At 44.6% G+C, this 18645-nt stretch overlaps 1 protein-coding gene across 2 annotated transcripts in view; it reads left to right on the top strand.

The window, feature by feature from the left end:
* LOC126299619 (plasma membrane calcium-transporting ATPase 3) overlaps positions 1–18645 on the top strand; it is a 1680486-nt gene that overhangs the window by 269328 nt on the left and 1392513 nt on the right. The window lies entirely within an intron of this gene.

Genomic DNA, 18645 nt, shown 5'->3' with positions numbered 1-18645 from the left:
AAAACAATTTAATATTGATATTAGACAATTCCTGAAATACTTGAGAATGGCGGAAAGGAGATATATAATAGAGTTGACTAGCATTCCAACTACACTTTCTGGACACTAATTCAATATTAAGTATCTGAAGTAATCAGACCTATATAATAAGTCTTTCACTGCCAATTTGACTTACACATCACAGTGCAAAAATGAACGGCACAATGTGCCAGCCATTAAATATTACATTATCAGGTAGAATCTTATGGTTTTAACCAATCCTTTCCATAAAAACCGTCTATTTCCAGATTTCTAATATAAGTCAATAATGCGCCTTTAATGTTTTTTGTTTTGACACTATTAGACACACAATCTCACTGTCACATAAGTTCTGTACATTAGCTTATAAATTTCAAAAATTACTCTCTGAAATAGAAAAAGAACACACTAAAAATATACTCTAAAATTGTAAATAATATCCTTAAGGTAACTACAATACATCACTGACAACACAGTCTTTTGTTTTACATTAACTAGTGCACATTCTTTCTTTTAACATATTACCGAATATTTTCCTGTGATTCGAATACCTTCTAATTTTGTGGAATTCACACAGCATGTGTACCTTGAATTTTATGATGCTATCGGATCCTAATTTGTTAAGGACGTAATTAACAAAATTTGGACAGTGGTCAAACAGTTCATCGTAAGCAAACACGTTTCTGTAGTCAGTACTAAGCGACGCCTGAGGTGCTATAAACAGCGATGCGACTGGACAGTGGATGACTGGAAATGAGTGATTCGGAGTGATTAATCACGCGATACCCTGACGCAATGCGACGGAAGGGTTTGGTTTTGGCGAATACCTGGTGTGCGTTACCTGCCATATGTGTAGTGCAGTAGAGCACAGAGGAGGTGGTGTTACAGTAAGGAGGTGTTTTTCGTCGTTACTGTGTGGTCCCCTTATTGCGCTTATGAAAACACATTTTACAGCATTGTTTATTGCGTACAGTAGACGAACAGTTTGAAGACGATGGCTGTACGAATCAGCAGGATAATTCATCCTGTCAGAAAGCAGCATCTGTGAAGCTATAGCTTATGGAACAATCACATTCCTGGAATAGACAGATCTGTGCAAGGCCCAGACGTTAGCCCAGTGGAACATCTTTAGGATGAGTTAGAACGTCAACACCGCACCAGACGTCAGCGACAAACATCTCTACCTACTCTGGTTTTGGTCTTGTGAAGAAGAATGGCTACCATTATCACAGATATATTGAGACACCTAACTGAAAATGTCCACAGGAGAGTGCAAGCCGCCTAGTGGTAAACAGGAGTCACAACCCACATTTATGCCACTAACAGGAGTCCGGATACTTTTGATTAGATATTGTTTATTTTATACAAGCTCAGCGGATTAAGCATTGGTCTCCTCCTTAACACACCACACTGGACGGTTTGGAGCACTGTGGATGGTTTATAACCGGCAGCAGACGGTCATATTACTCCCAACAACTGATGTAACTCATACAAGTGAATCAGTGTGCCGTACGGTGTGGCTGAGCGGTTCTAGGCGCTACAGTCTTGAACCGCGCGACCGCTACGTCGCAGGTTCGAATCCTGCCTCGGGCATGGATGTGTGTTATGTCCTTAGGTTAGTTAGGTTTAAGTAGTTCTACGTTCTACGGGACTGATGACCTCAGATGTTAAGTCCCATAGTGCTCAGAGCCATATTTTGAGTCAGTGTGATATTTCAGTGGGATGTATGGACTATGTGGAGACGTGACAGAGTGGCAAACAGAAGCTATCGTGCTGGACATGACCATGACCACACAGCGAATGAGGTAGCCTTGCTTGTTAATATATCAGAGCGGGTTGTCCAGCGTGTCCACAATGAATGGTGTGCCACTCTCAGGCAAGTAATACTATTTAATAACAGGGGCGTAAAAGGATCCTAACTGACGGGGATCGAAGACAAGTGTCAGTGGCAATCGGTTTCAACCTTGAAAGGAGATATATGAAGATGGTATCTGTTCTTTCGGACATGTCCGAATGAACAGACACCATCTTCATATAGTTAAGGCTAACCTGCCATTGACCTTCTTCTGTGCTGGATGCACACGCATTGCCCGAACTCTTATGGGACTCTGTAAGATTGTCTGCCGCGAGTAATGAGTGTAATGGGCAGGGGCACTACGAATGTAGAGTGAGGACATTCAGTTGGGAATGTGGGACTCACGGGGAGCGTGCAAGGGATAAATCCCTGCAGTCGCACTATCCTCTGTGCCAGCAGGAGATCCCGGGTTCGAGTCCCGGTCGGGCCACACATTTTCAACTGTCCCCGTTGATTTATATCAACGCCTGTCGACAGCTTAGAGTCTTGATTTAATTATCATTTCATTGAAAGGAGATGTTGCTCTCAATGTTTGCAGATCCATCTTAACCAGTTTGAGAGCGAAAGCTGCAAAGTAAACAGCATGCAATGCACATTTAGAATTGGGTATCTCGCGAAAGGTCATTACTCACAGTGGCACACAGTACTGCACCTCTTCAGTGCCCCAAACAACACAGAAACAGGACACTAGTGGACTGGAGGCGTGTAGTGTTGTCCAACGAGGCGCGATTTTGTGTCCTTTCGAATTATGCAAGACGTCGAGTGCTCCGACGGTTCAAAGCGGCCTTTACCCTGCAGTGCGTGTGGAGAGCATAATTCAGGCCAGAGGTGGTTGGTGGTTCTGTTACGTTGTGTGTGTGTGTGTGTGTGTGTGTGTGTGTGTGTTTGCCTGTGTGTGTTTGCCTGTGTGTCGTAGCAACACTTGAGTCCACTCATTCAGGTTACCGTGAACAAGAACAAGGATGTTTATTCCAACATTCTTGGAGACCATGCGTTGTGCTTTCTTCTACATCTTCATGGATGAATATGCTGTGGACATGCTTACCTTCTACTATGACAACAACCAAGTCCAGAGGGAAGTACGCATACGTTTCTGATTTAACACTCAAGTATCCTGTAACACCTCTACTCGTCCGATAAATCATTAAACCTTAAACTCATGGAAAATATTAGGTGACGATTATCGAGCTATATGAAATAAAATTGTCATAGCTTCTGAACCATTTGCCTTAGAATGTTAAAATTGCTCGGTTGGCAGCGCGGTATTATGAGAATTAGTATGCGCATACATGGTTTGTTTCAGCGACGAAGCCCACTTTCATTTGGATGTGTTCTTCAATACGCAAAACTGGCGCATCTGGGACACTGAGACTTCGCATTTCGCGATCGAGAAATCTCTTCACCTTCAACGGGTGACTGTGTGGTGTGCGGTGTACAGTGACGGAATAATCGGTGCGATATTCCTTGATGTCACGGTGACAACCGAACAGGACGCGAAGGTTTTGGATGATGATTTGATCCCCGTCCCTAACTGGCCGTGATTTCGAGAAGATGTGGTTCATGCAAGACGGAGCACGACCCCTTCGAAGCAGGGGAGTGATCGATGTCCTGGAGGAGCACTTTGGGGCAGCATTCTGACTCTGTGGTACCCAGACGCCACTGACATGGGCCTCGACTGACCGCCATATTCCCCGTATCGGAACACATGCGACTCTTCTTTGTGGAGCTGTATTACAGTCCGGGTGTACAGCAATAGTCCCAAAACCATTGCCGATCTGAAAATGGCTACTCAGGAGGTCATCGAGAGCATCGATGTTCTGACACTTCAGCGGGTCATGCGGAATTTCGCTATTCATCGCCGCCACATCATCGACAATAATGGCAGGCACATCGAATATGTCTCAACCTAAATCTGAATATCTGTAGTGATGTTTACATGTTGAATGAAGTGTGCGCACACCGTCGTTCGTAACTAATTCACTTTTTCTTCATCTAGTTCAATAATTGTCACCCCGTATCTGGGACTATTAGAAACAGCGATGAACCGTAGCGGTCAACATCCACGCAGTTTGGTAGCTCTGAAGGATACAGTTATCAGTATGTGTATTTAACTAGATATAGCATATCTGAAGAAATTTTTGAAAATTCTTCCTCAATTGCGGCCGTTATTAAGGCTGGTTGCGGTGCTACATGGTAGAAGCGTTTTATGTCCTGCAGTTGACTAATATTTTGTCCAATGCACGTACTTGAACGAATTACGTCAATTGTAGATGGAAAACTTAGAGGCTGAATCGCTATTGCAAGGTTTCTCATTTTTGCTTCAAGTGTGATTCGGGGAAGGCTGTGAAATATACTACACATTGCTTTAGGTAGCTTAAGAAGACGTTTCTTTTAGCACTATACGGGATGTTACATAAATGTACGGCCAAACTATCAGGAAACAGTCCTCACACACAAATAAAGAAAATATGTTATGTGGACATGTGTCCGGAAATGCTTAATTTCCATGTTAGAGCTCATTTTAGTTTCGTCAGTATGTACTGTACTTCGTCGATTCATCGCCAGTTGGCCCAATTGAAGGAAGGTAATGTTGAACATGTGCCTTTAAAAAGACGACACAACATGTAGTTCGACATTTCAATCGAAGTGTTCATACGCCTCTCAACAACAGATTCGGCGACCGATGGATTGGTAGAGGCGGACCAATTCCTTGGCCACCACGCTCTCCTGACCTCAACCCTCTTGACTCACATTTATGGGGGCATTTGGAAGCTCTTGTCTACGTTACCTCGGTACCAAATGTAGAGACTCTTTGTGCTCGTATTATGGACGGCTGTGATACAATACGCCATTCTCCAGGGCGCATCAGGCATTCCATGCGACGGAGGGTGGATGCATGTATCCTCGCTAACGGAGGACATTTTGAACATTTCCTGTAACAAAGTGTTTGAAGTCACGCTGGTACTTTCTGTTGCTGTGTGTTTCCATTCCATGGTTAATGTGATTTGAAGAGAAGTAATAAAATGAGCTCTAACATGGAAAGTAAACGTTTCCGACACATGTCGACATAACATATTTTCTTTCTTTGTGTGTGAGGAATGTTTGCTGAAAGTTTGGCCGTACCTTTTTGTAACACCCTGTATAGGTTGCCGTAAGTTACTCGGGGTCGTAAAACAATGAATCTTGCACCTACTTGTGTGGAAGTTGCTAGTACGATGCTACGTGTTTAATACTTGATACTTTATTATTAATAAAATAGTGAAACAAATACACTCGAGAGACAAAAGAAGACAACGCACCACGAAAGAATTATACGAATGGGACGGAAATTGGTAGTCATGATGTCCATGTACAGAGAAATAAATGATACAGTTTCAGAAAAACTTGATGATTTATTCAAGAGGAAGAGCTTAATAAATTGAGCAAGTCAGTAACGCTTTGTTCCACCTCTGGCCCATATGCAAGCAGTTATTCGGCTTGGCATTGATTGATAGAGTTGTTGCATGTCCTCTTGAGACGCCTTGGAGTGCGGTGGGATGCCAACATGACAGTCGCCCGCCATACGGCCCGACAGCCAGGAGTTATGCTCCGGGCCATTTCTTTTCTTAGCAGAATCCCTTTAAAAGCCGGTAGGTTAGCTGTGCGGCCTAACGCACTGCTTTCCGGGCGGGAAGGCGAGCCGGTCCTAAGCACGAATCCGCCCGGAGGATTAGGGTCGAGGTCCGGTGTGCCGGCCAGTCTGTGAATGGTTTTAAAGGCGGTTTTCCATCTGACTCGGCGAATGCGGACTGGTTCCAGTGTAACTGTGTTGGTGATTGCTATCAGTCCACTGAGGGCCGAACTGCACAATAACCCTGGGTTCGGTGTATGGCGGCGGGGTGAGTGGACTGCTGCAGCCTGTTGTGGGGTTGTGAACCACTGAGGGCTACGTCAGGGACGAAGCCTCTCCGTCGTTTCTAGGTCCCCAGTTCAATACCATACCATGCCATACTCCCTTGGTTGTCATAGCGGCATCCCTATAGCACAGCGACAAGTCGACGATATTCTACGCCCCGTTTTGATGCTCTTCCTGGCAAGCCATCCTGGGTTTACATTTCAGCAAGATAATGCCCTCCAACACACGATGAGAGTTTCTACTGCAAGTAGGGTCGCCGCATCTCTCCTCAATTTAGAATGTTTGGAGCAGCTCGGGAGTTTTACGAACTAAGGCGATAATTGGACAGCATTTGATACTATACAGACTTAGAGAAAGCTTTTGACAATGTTGACTGGAATACTCCCTTTAAAATTCTGAAAGTGGCCGGAGTCAATGCAGGGAGCGAAAGACTATTTACAATTTTTACAGAAACCAAATGGCGGTTATAAGAGTCGAGGGGCATGAAAGGGAAGCAGTGGTTGGAAAGGGAGTGAGACAGGGTTGTAGCCTCTCTCCGATGTTATTCAATCTGTATAATGAGCAAGCAGTAAAGGAAACAAAAGAAAAATTCGGAGTAGGTATTAAAATCCACGGAGAAGAAATAAAAACTTTCAGGTTCGCCGATGACATTGTAATTCTGTCAGGGACAGCAAAGGACTTGGAAGAGCAATTGAACGGAATGGACAGTGTCTTGAAAGGAGGATATAAGATAAACATCAACAAAAGCAAAACGAGGATAATGGAATGTAGTCAAATTAAATCGGGTGATGCTGAAGTAATTAGATTATGAAATGAGACACTGAAAGTAGTAAAGGAGTTTTGCTATTTGGGGAGCAAAATAACTGATGACGGTCGAAGTACACTCCTGGAAATTGAAATAAGAACACCGTGAATTCATTGTCCCAGGAAGGGGAAACCTTATTGACACATTCTTGGGGTCAGATACATCACATGATCACACTGACGGAACCACAGGCACATAGACACAGGCAACAGAGCATGCACAATGTCGGCACTAGTACAGTGTATATCCACCTTTCGCAGCAATGCAGGCTGCTATTCTCCCATGGAGACGATCGTAGAGATGCTGGATGTAGTCCTGTGGAACGGCTTGCCATGCCATTCCCACCTGGCGCCTCAGTTGGACCAGCGTTCGTGCTGGACGTGCAGACCGCGTGAGACGACACTTCATCCAGTCCCAAACATGCTCAATGGGGGACAGATCCGGAGATCTTGCTGGCCAGGGTAGTTGACTTACACCTTCTAGAGCACGTTGGGTGGCACAGGATACATGCGGACGTGCATTGTCCTGTTGGAACAGCAAGTTCCCTTGCCGGTCTAGGAATAGTAGAACGATGGGTTCGATGACGGTTTGGATGTACCGTGTTTCTATTCAGTGTCCCCTCGACGATCACCAGAGGTGTACGGCCCTGTGTGCCTCGGTCGTATGCAGTCCTGATTGTGGCGCTCACCTGCACGGTGCCAAACACGCATACGACCATCATTGGCACCAAGGCAGAAGCGACTCTCATCGCTGAAGATGACACGTCTCCATTCGTCCCTCCATTCACGCCTGTCGCGACACCACTGGAGGCGGGCTGCACGATGTTGGGGCGTGAGCGGAAGACGGCCTAACGGTGTGCGGGACCGTAGCTCAGCTTCATGGAGATGGTTGCGAATGGTCCTCGCCGATACCCCAGGAGCAACAGTGTCCCTAATTTGCTGGGAAGTGGCGGTGCGGTCCCCTTCGGCACTGCGTAGGATCCTACGGTCTTGGCGTGCATCCGTGCATCGCTGCGGTCCGGTCCCAGGTCGACGGGCACGTGCACCTTCCACCGACCACTGGCGACAACATCGATGTACTGTGGAGAGCTCACGCCCCACGTGTTGAGCAATTCGGCGGTACGTCCACCCGGCCTCCCGCATGCCCACTATACGCCCTCGCTCAAAGTCCGTCAACTGCACATACGGTTCACGTCCACGCTGTCGCGGCATGCTACCAGTGTTAAAGACTGCGATGGAGCTCCGTATGGCACGTCAAACTGGCTGACACTGACGGCGGCGGTGCACAAATGCTGCGCAGCTAGCGCCATTCGACGGCCAACACCGCGGTTCCTGGTGTGTCCGCTGTGCCGTGCGTGTGATCATTGTTTGTACAGCCCTCTCTCAGTGTCCGGAGCAAGTATGGTGGGTCTGACACACTGGTGTCAATGTGTTCTTTTTTCCATTTCCAGGAGTGTAGAGAGGATATAAAATGTAGACTAGCAATGACAAGGAAAGCGTTTCTGAAGAAAAAAATTTGTTAACGTTGAGTATAGTTTAAGTGTCAGGAAGACGTTTCTGAAAGTATTTGTATGGAGTATAGCCATGTATAGAAGTGAAACATAGATGATAAATAGTTTGGACAAGATGGGAATAGAAGCTTTCGAAATGTGGTGCTACAGAAGAATGCTGAAGATTAGATGGGTAGATCAAATAACTAATGAGGAGGTATTGAATAGAATTTGGGAGAAGAGGAGTTTGTGGCACAACTTGACAAGAAGAAGGGACCGGTTGGTAGGACATGTAATGAGGCATCAAGGAATCACAAGTTTAGCATTGGAGGGCAGCGTGGAGGGTAAAAATCGTAGAGGGAGACCAAGAGATGAATACACTAAGCAGATTCAGAAGGATGTAGGTTTCAGTAAGTACTGGGAGGTGAAGAAGCCTGCACAGGATGGAGTAGCATGGAGAGCTGCATCAAACAAGTCTCAGGACTGAAGACCACAACAACAACATAAGCACCAGTGGTGGACCAATGCGATATTGTCTTGCTCAGTTTGTGATGTTCTTTCTCTTGAATAAATCATCCAAATTTTATGAAATTGAAATGATTTATTTGTCTGTACATGTACACCATATTTACCGATTTCCGCCCGATTCTTATAAAGCCTTTTTTTAGAGTGTCTTTTACGATTCAGAGGAATTTTGTACAGTGATAAGTCCTTTAATTACAGATAGAGCTCCTACCGTCATAGAGTACGAATTAGTTTCACATGCCACGTCATAACACAGCTGTACTGTGAGCCATTCCACGAACAGCTCTGTCTGTCGATGTCAGAGAAGGCTTGCTGTGACTGCTGTGTGGCTTTAGTTATCTGTGGCCAAAGAGGAAGTCGAACTACCGTCGGCTAGTGCGGGGTCTTGGAAGAGTGACGCGAAAGCGAACAAACTATGCTGGGGTGGGTCGGCGAACAGCCAATCTGATTACTGCAGCCACAGAGGTGCGATCGCTGAGCGACGAGGGCAGTACAGACGACGAGAACAGGCTCTCTCTGTCCCCCTTTATCGATGTCGTGTAAGGTGGCCTAGTGGATGATATTCCTGGCACTTTCCGGTCAGGATGGATGGATGCAGCAGTGACGGGAGTATCGTAGCGTCGTTTTCCGCTGTGCTTGCAAGACGATAAATCCACGTCACTGATCGCTGTAGTTGAAGTTCTGGTCGATTTGCCGTGTATTACCGCTCGTTGCGTTCTGTTAGAGGCTTTTTAATTTAGTCTGTTTTTCTCTTTACTGCTATATGGGATGGCACGGCATACTGCTATATGGGATGGCACGGCAGTGTGGTGGTTACGTAAAGTGTGGTTCATCAGTCGTTGAGCGACCTTATTTGGCAGACATTGTTGTTGATCAGTATTTGAATGATTGAATTTGGCAGGCATTGGTTGAACGGTGTTTTGTTAAACTGTATTTGTTAGAGAATTTGTCTCTAGTAGAGTAAGAAGGTGGTTTTGGATGACAAGAGTCTTCCTCATTCGTCCCTAATGTAAAGTCAGTATTTTGGTTCGTGCGCCGGCCGTATCCGAGCGGTTCTAGGCGCTTCAGTCCGGAACCGCGCTGCTGCTACGGTCGCAGGTCCGAATCCTGCCTCGGCCATGGATGTGTGTGATGTCCTTAGTTTAGTTAGGTTTAATTAGTTTCTAAGTCTAGGGGACTGATGACATCAGATGTTAAGTCCCATAGTGCTTAGAGCCATTTGAACCATTTCTTTGGTTCGTGCGCTGCGTGGGATTAGCCGAGGGGTCAGGGCGCTGCAGTCATGGACTGTACGGCGCATTCCGGTGGAGGTTTGAGTCCTCCCTCGGGCATGGATGTATGTGTTTGTCCTTAGGATAATTTAGGTTTAGTAGTGTGTAAGCTTAAGGACTGATGACCTTACCAGTTATTTCCCATAAGATTTCACACACATTTAAACATTTTTTTTTTTTGTTTTTTGGTTCGTGCTTTCCTTATTGATTACATACGGTATAACCGTATGTCGTAAGTGACGTAAAGGAATGTAATGTTTGGTTGAAAGTTTAATTTATGAATTTTGCTACCATTCCTATGCTTTAAATATTTACTGCGCTAGTAGTGCAACATTGTATAACAGACGGTGAAATATTTATGAGAGCTATTGGTATAAGGTTGCCATCATTTAACTGTTTTAGTTTAGTGCACTAGATGCGCTAAGACTACATGAAGGGTTTAATATACGTGAAGTTAATTAAATAAATTTGTTATGTATTTTTTATAGGTGTGTACGTCGAAGAGTGGTTTTTAAATAAATCGAGAAATAACTGGGAAATGTCTTTAGTGATTCGTATTGAGAAAGATTTGTTTTCCTATTAGCTAATGCGCTGAAATACAGATGGTCATTGTACTGTTTATTATCTATGATTTTGAAATTGCTATTTCCATTAAGTGTAATGAGTAGATTGTGTAATTATCAATAGAAGATGACTTTAATTACGTAAAGTGAAACTACCGGGAAGCTCCAAACCCCACGCCCGCACTCCCCACCGGCACAACGGTATTACAAGTTTTACAGCAAGTTAGTGTTACCCTCTTATAGAAATTAGTCCCCTGATCTTGTAAGTAATGGATTTCAAGCAGCTGGACTAATGCTTTGGTCCCTGAAACACAACTTCGTTTCATAAATGAGAGTACAGACCCCCCCCCCCCCTCCCACCCCACAACCACACTCCCCACGGACACAAAGGTATTACAAGCTATACGGCAAGTTAGTGTTTCCCTCTTATAGGAATTAGCTCCGTGATCGTGTAAGTAATGGATTTCAAGCAATAGTGATAATGCTTTCGACTTTGAAAAACCATTTTGTCTTATACATGAGAGTAAAAATTCAAATCCGGTATATGAGCAGGGATTCGTTTAACATTGGTAATTTTGTAGACACGTACATATAAGGCCGACAGTCAAATCGGGCATATAAATTTTATATAAGAGTTTTTAATTTCAAATCTAAGAGATTAATTGGATACAATAGAACCTTATAGAATGTATCTGACATGTGGACAGATTCGCAAAATCAATTGCTAACAACACCTTCTATATAGGTCTTTACAGTGAGATATTAAAAGACTAGAAAACCTGTTCCTCACAATAACGTTTGCTAATTGATCTGTGACACATGTCTGTGACTGCTGACGTATCTTGTCACGGTTTGGCTTTCCGATAGCCGTATTTGACCATTGCGGTTTCAGCTTCAATGCCATCATATCAATGGCTTTTAAATATGACTTACGTGGTCTCTGCTGTTCAAGATAATCTGAAGTGGCGCTAAACGAGTGAGGCATGTCATTATTAATTAAAGACTTGCAGCAGAGGCTGTTATCTATTTTTGGAACATCGAATTACTGTCACTGCATCAAGCCAGACTGAAGTGGAGTAAAGTGTTGTGAACTGTATAACTTTGAAAGAATATCCCTCTTACGGTATCCTTTCAAGAAACGAGAAAACCTACCTCTAGAATATGAAGACTCTCTCAATAATATAACAAATGGCAACATCTGATTCGAACGCTCTTAAATCATAAATGCATTGCACAGTATTCGACCTTTGTATCAATTATTTACTTAAGAATTGTTTCAAAATAGAAGGGAGGACATTAGTTTATCCAACAGGCAAATTTTCAGTTGGGAAGTGCAGTATTTTTTTGACGTTAATAGTGATTTTACTCACTTGTAGATCTTCAGTTGTTATTATTAAAAGCAGTCTTTTATAATTAGATAGAATTAGATAGAACGTAGACACTTGTGGGATTAGGAATAGGAGCCTAGCACAGGTTACTGACCAAGGCCAATAACAATCTGAAACACACAAAGATTAAATTCTACAAATGTATTAGAAGGCAGCAAAAGCGATAGTGATACATGCACTTTTACAAATCTAGTACAATAGTAAATTAGCTGGAGGCGACTACGTCTCGAACTGCGGCGGTGATGGCGTTGACTACTATTGTGCAACTATGGTTCAACGTACAAACAGTGCAAATGTAATTATGCTTCCTTCTACATGCAGACACCATAGAGTATCGTACAAACATTTGACGCTTCAGTAAGCTGATTATGCGTCCATCCGAGGCTTATTTCGAGTAAAACTGGGGATAATTCAGCATCGTTTGGACGCCAAGGCGTTCACAATCCAAGGCACGGATGGGTGGCCTTCACACCGGATCAGTTCCGCGATTGGCTTCAGTCCGGCCCGTGGAAGAATTTCGCGGGAGGGACAGTGTGCAGAATTTTGCAACGGAAGTTTTTAAGACAGTTATTGTGAAATATCGAAAGGAAAGAAACAACGTTCACGACGCATAAATAAACTTAAATATCTGAAGATGGGGTGAATATAGAATGAATGTATGTACTCTCAACAATGCGTGTTTTGAGGCATAATTTTTTGGCGTGGCTTTTCGGGAAGGAGGTTCTTTTCATGTCAGTGCTTTACCTCATAAACGTCACGGAAGCTATTGTTTTGACTTTGTGTGCTTTGAACGCTTCAATTGTCGATGTGGCCCGTGAGTTGAAGCAAGTATGTGATTCGGGCCTGCGGGTCATCAAAGGTAGCCCATGTCTGGTCTAAGGACTGCTTGGCCGTTGCTGTCTTCGCGCGTTCACTACACATCTTTAAACCTTTTACGTCTGGCGTGCTAATTTCCTCCTACATACAGATGAACACCGCTCCAACAATTTCCTCCCGAATCTTACATTTCTACCTGTCGTTCCTATAGCATGAATCAGTAACAGGATCAACAATGTTTCAAGGGTAAATCTCAAACGATACATTAGTTATATTAGTGGCACGAAATGTTGGTGTTACCAGGTGACTTCCATGTTGTCAGCCCTTTCAGTGGTCGCCGGCGTGACAATGAAGTGCAAATTGTGTAAGCAGATGCTGGCTGCCTGATACATGGGACACTCCGTCTCTACTGGACTTCTCAGATCAGAACCATTCTAGGACACGACATGAACACCCGTACGTGACGACAATCATCAACGCCAAAATCATATGACGTGGTTAACAATATATTGATTACAATTGTCGCTGTCGAGTGTTGCACATTATAACAGCAACAGACGCACCACAGTGCGAAAAAGCGCTCACCTATTCATAAAGACAACAATTTATGAGTAGCATAACTGTTGTTTCTCATTTAACTTCCGAGAATACTGCCGGGTAACGTCCTGGACAATCACCGATATTTCAACAGGTGAAGAGAGATCGCTGTGCATAATAAGTTAAGCCCTCTGTGTGCTGCGTTGAACCAGCCGTGAAACCAAAAGGAAACGTATGCAGAAAGATAACACACACCGCTAACAACTAGCCCCATCGAGCAACTGAAGAAACAACTACAGAACACAGCCTTGGGATCTGTCATCCAATGGAACATATGCGGTCCAGTCACATTAATGTGACCACTGAATTTGCTCGACACACTACCACTGGTCGGTATATATAGCGATAACGTATCTAGGGGGCCGCGGAAAGGAGTTTAGTCTTCTCGTAATTCGGAAAAGAATCGATTTATATGAAGTTCGAGAAGTCAAGATCATTGGCGTTCGGGTTAAAGTATACCAAACGTTCAGAGTGTGGGATTATTCCTAGGAGACCAAACTGGTGAGGTCATCGGTCCCTAGACTTACACACTAACTAACTTATGCTAAGAACAACACACACACCCATGCCCGAGGGAGCACTCTAATCTACGGCGGGAGGGGCCGCGCAATCCGTGATATGGAACCTCAAACCGCGTGGCTGAAGTATACAATGCATGGCAAAATGGCGCTATCAAAATCCAGCATCGAGGCAACCGCAGTGCACCACGGGCCACAGATGACGGAGGTGAACGGCGCCTGAGGAGATGTGTACGGACAAATAGACGAGCGACTGTTGAACAGTTGACCTCCCAGATGAACCAAGAGGCTACTGGCTGTGTCTCCTCAACGACTGTTCAACGAACATTGCTGTGTATGTGCCTCTGCCGTAGTAATCTTATTCAGGCACCCATGTTGACTGCTGTTTGGCCACGAAGGCTGGAATTTCCACACCAGTACCGCAACTGGATGCCCGCCGACGGGCGACAAATGTCCTTCTCAGATGAATCCAGTTTTATGCTCCGTCGGCGTGAAACGTCTGAAAGCAAACGCCCAGCAACAATCGTCGAAAGAGTCCAGACCGGATATAGGAGCATTATGGTCTGGGGAATGTTTACGTGGCATTTCCTGAGTGATGTCGTCATTCCGGATGGCACAACGGATCAATACAAGTTTGACCCTATCCCTGGGGACCAACTCCACCACTACATGCAGTTTGCTTTTCCTCGGTACGAAGGCATCTGCCAGAAGGAAACACACTACTGGCCATTACAATTGCTACACCACGAAGATGACGTGCTACAGACGAGAAATTTAACCGACAGGAAGAAGATGCTATGCTATGCAAATGATTAGCTTTTCAGAGCATTCACACACGGTTGGCACCGGTGACGACACCTACAACGTGCTGACATGAGGAAAGTTTCCAACCGATTTGTCATACACAAACAGCAGTTGACCGGCGTTGCCTGGTGAAACGTTGTTGTGATGCCTCGTGTAAGGAGGAGAAACGCGCAACACCACGTTTCCGACTTTGATAACGATGGAATTGTAGCCTAACGCGATTGCGGTTTATCGTATCGCGACATTGCTGCTCGCGTTGGCGAGATCCAATGACTGTTAGCAGAATATGGAGACGGTGGGTTCAGGAGGGTAACACGGAACGCCGTGTTGGATCCCAACGGCCTCGTATCACTAGCACTCGAGATGACAGGCATCTTATCCGCATGGCTGTAACGGATCGTGCAGCCACGTCTCGATCCCTAAGTCAAACAGTTGGGGACATTTGCAAGACAATCATCTGCACCAACAGTTCGACGACGTTTGAAGTAGTATGGACTATCAGCTCGGAGACCATGGCTGCGGTTACCCTTGATACTGCATCACAGACAGGAGCGCCTGCGATGGTGTACTCAACGACGAACCTGGGTGCACGAATGGCAAAACGTCATTTTTTCGGATGAATCCATGTTCTGTTTACAGCATCATGATGGTCGCATCCGTGTTTGGCGACATCGCGGTGAACGCACATTGGAAGCGTGTATTCGTCATCGCCATACTGGCGTATCACCATGCGTGACGGGATGGGGTGCCATTGGTTAGAAGTTTCGGTCACCTCTTGTTCGCATTGACGACACTTTCAACAGTGGACGTTACATTTCAGATGTGTTACGACCCGTCGCTCTACCCTTCATTCGATCCCTGCGAAACCCTACATTTCAGCAGGATAATGCACGACCGCATGTTGCAGGTCCTGTACGGGCCTTTCTGGATACAGAAAATGTTCGACTGCTGCCCTGGCCAGCACATTCTCCAGATCTCCCACTAATTGAAAACGTCTGGTCAATGGTGGCCGAACAACTGGCTCGTCTTAATATGCCAGTCACTACTCTTCATGAACTGTGGTATCGTGCTGAAGCTACATGGGCAGCTGTACCTGTACACGCCATCCAAGCTCTGTTTGACTCAATGCCGTGGCGTATCAAGGCCGTTATTACGGCCAGAGGTGGTTGTTCTGGGTACTGATTTCTCAGGATCTATGCACCCAAATTGCGTGAAAATGTAATTACATGTCAGTTCTCGTATAATGTATTTGTCTTATGAATACCCGTCTATCATCTGCATTTCTTCTTGGTGTAGCAATTTTAATGGCCGGTAGGGTACAATCGCAGTGTAGGTGCGTGGTTCGAATAGCACGAGGAGGATTTAACCGTAGTCCCCTGGCCACTAAACTCCCCGGATTTAAACACAATCGAGAATCTGTGAGAGCACCTCGATCGCACTGTTCGCACCATGGATCTTCAACCGAGAAACCTAACACAGCTGGCCACGGCGTTGGAGTCGGGATGACTCCACATCCCTATCGGTACCTCCTAGAACCTTAGTGACTTTTGCTGCACGTTTCGCAGCGGACCGCGCTTCGAAAGATAGCTATTCAGGCTTTTGGCCCTCGTCACATTTATGTGTCTGGTCACTGTAACAACACAGAGATTCCGGCTCGCACTTCCAGTTACTAGGATAGTGTTATCACGGAAGCTGTTGGGATTAAACTAGCAAGTGACCTTATGGAGAACGATGCTTTTGTTTAAATTTAACTTCGAATCCTACTCTATCTCTTGTCAAACATCAGAGGGACAGATTTAGCGCTTCTTCATCATCTGTTATTGGTTAATACGTCACTATTTATAACGTCTGACATTGGTCACCTATGGTTGTATGGTGCACTATGGCATTCGCTGTCTTTTTGCACAAGCGTACGTTCGGTTTCCTGTTTGATGCACCCCACCCACCGTGGGCTTAAGTCCCTTACACAGTGATCTCTCATTTTATTTGGGCCTTCAAATTGACTGTATATACATCAGTCGAAACATCGGCTGTTGTCGAGGCTGTAATCCGACTGCATTGAAGTAAGTTGTTTGAACATTCGTTACGCCAGCACAGGCAAAAATTTGACAATATCTACGTTAAACACCTACCCCCAAAACTCTACAGAAAGCGTCGATCCCACCGTGTACGTCTGATGGCAGCACGTAACAAGACACAGAGATTAACATGGGTGCAGGAACACATACACTGAAGCGTAGAAGCAAAGAAACTCGTCTGCTGGACTAGTGAATTGCTGTCACAGGTGGTAACCAGCCTATCGAAAGTTATAATAGCGTCGAAGGTCATAATATGTGGTCCCGACTGCCAACACGCCACGTTTCAGGCAGGCGGTGGATAGAATCTCGTGTAGGTGATGTTTGCATTGTATGTAATGGAAATCGAGACACTCCTGCCATCGAACCTCTCCAGCGAACGACATCGAAACCGACAGTTCGTTATTCTTACTGGGATGAAGACCTTTGCTGTTTTTTTTTTTTTTTTTTTTACTGTCAGAGGGATAAGGTTTCTAAGAAAAGATGATTGATTGTCTCTTCAAGCATGTTATGTGGCTTGTAACAGCTATTTTCTAACGAAAGTTAAAGCAGAATTTCTTCCGCCAATAGTTCCTTCAAGTGTACCCCAAATACAGTCTGTGAGAATACGAGTCACATCCTCTACTTAGATGTAATACGTATTTACAAACGTGGTAAGATTATATTTTAAGCTGCAATCGTATAGTGAACGCACCTTTTGTACATGGTGCATATGACGTCAGGCATTGAGTGCGGGAAAGGGATTCTGCAGGGCAAGGAGCGCCTCTTCCGTTTTCGGCTGCGATGAGGCCAACATATCGTGTAAGTGATAGTAACCTATGAGTTTAACAAATCTGTTGATTGCATGTACAACTTTTATTTTAATCTATCACGGTAAATATTCAAATGTGAAGGCTCGATTGTAAACTGTGGTAAGGCTCAAATGGCTCTGAGCACTATGGGACTCAACTGCTGTGGTCATTAGTCCCCTAGAACTTAGAACTACTTAAAACTAACCTAACCTAAGGACATCACACACATCCATGCCCGAGGCAGGATTCGAACCTGCGACCGTAACAGTCGCACGGTTCCGGACTGCGCGCCTAGAACCGCGAGACCACCGCGGCCGGCAAACTGTGGTAAGGGACAAGTTGATTGTTTCGGGAAACTGCATAGGGAAGTTTCAATAAAATATCGTATATTAGATATTTCAAGGACATCCACTGTGATTTTTCAATTCATGTATTGTTTTCAAATATTTCTAGATTAATGACATTTTTAAACAGTAAATTTTGTCGAAAACTTTGATGTTAAAAATTCGTCTATGGGAACTTAACATTTTTTAGTTGCCAACTGATTTACCATTGACTTACTACTGTTTGTTTGCTAAGCGAGTTAACGGAACGTTATTGGGAACCAACTCAAAATTGCAAGTCTAAATATCCGAATTACGTATTTTACTTCCCGAGGGCATGCAGCTTTACTGTATGATTAAATGATGATGGCGTTCTCTTGGCGGATGTAAAATAGCCCCCCATTCGGATCTCCGGGCGGGGACTACTCAAGAGGATGTCGTTATCAGGAGAAAGAAAACTGGTGTTCTACGGATCGGAGCGTGGAATGTCAGATCCCTTAATCGGGCAGGTAGGTTAGAAAATTTAAAAAGGGAAATGGATAGGTTAAAGTTAGATATAGTGGGAACCAGTGAAGTTCGGTGGCAGGAGGAACATGACTTCTGGTCAGGCGAATACAGGGTTATGAACACAAAATCAAATTGGGGTAATGCAGGAGTAGGTTTAATAATGAATAGGAAAATAGGAATGCGGGTAAGCTACTACAACAGTATAGTGGGCGCATTATTGTGGCCAAGATAGATACGAAGCCCACACATACTACACTAGTACAAGTTTATATGCCAACTACCTCTGCAGATGACGAAGAAATTGAAGAAATGTATGATGAAATAAAAGAAATTATTCAGATAGTGAAGGAATACGAAAATTTAATAGTCATGGGTGAATGGAATTCGGTAATAGGAAAAGGGAGA

This window comes from Schistocerca gregaria, chromosome X (assembly GCF_023897955.1).
Source record: "Schistocerca gregaria isolate iqSchGreg1 chromosome X, iqSchGreg1.2, whole genome shotgun sequence".
NCBI lineage: Eukaryota > Metazoa > Arthropoda > Insecta > Orthoptera > Acrididae > Schistocerca > Schistocerca gregaria.
Note: the sequence above shows the minus strand (reverse complement) of the source record. Positions and strands in the feature narration are given on the sequence as shown.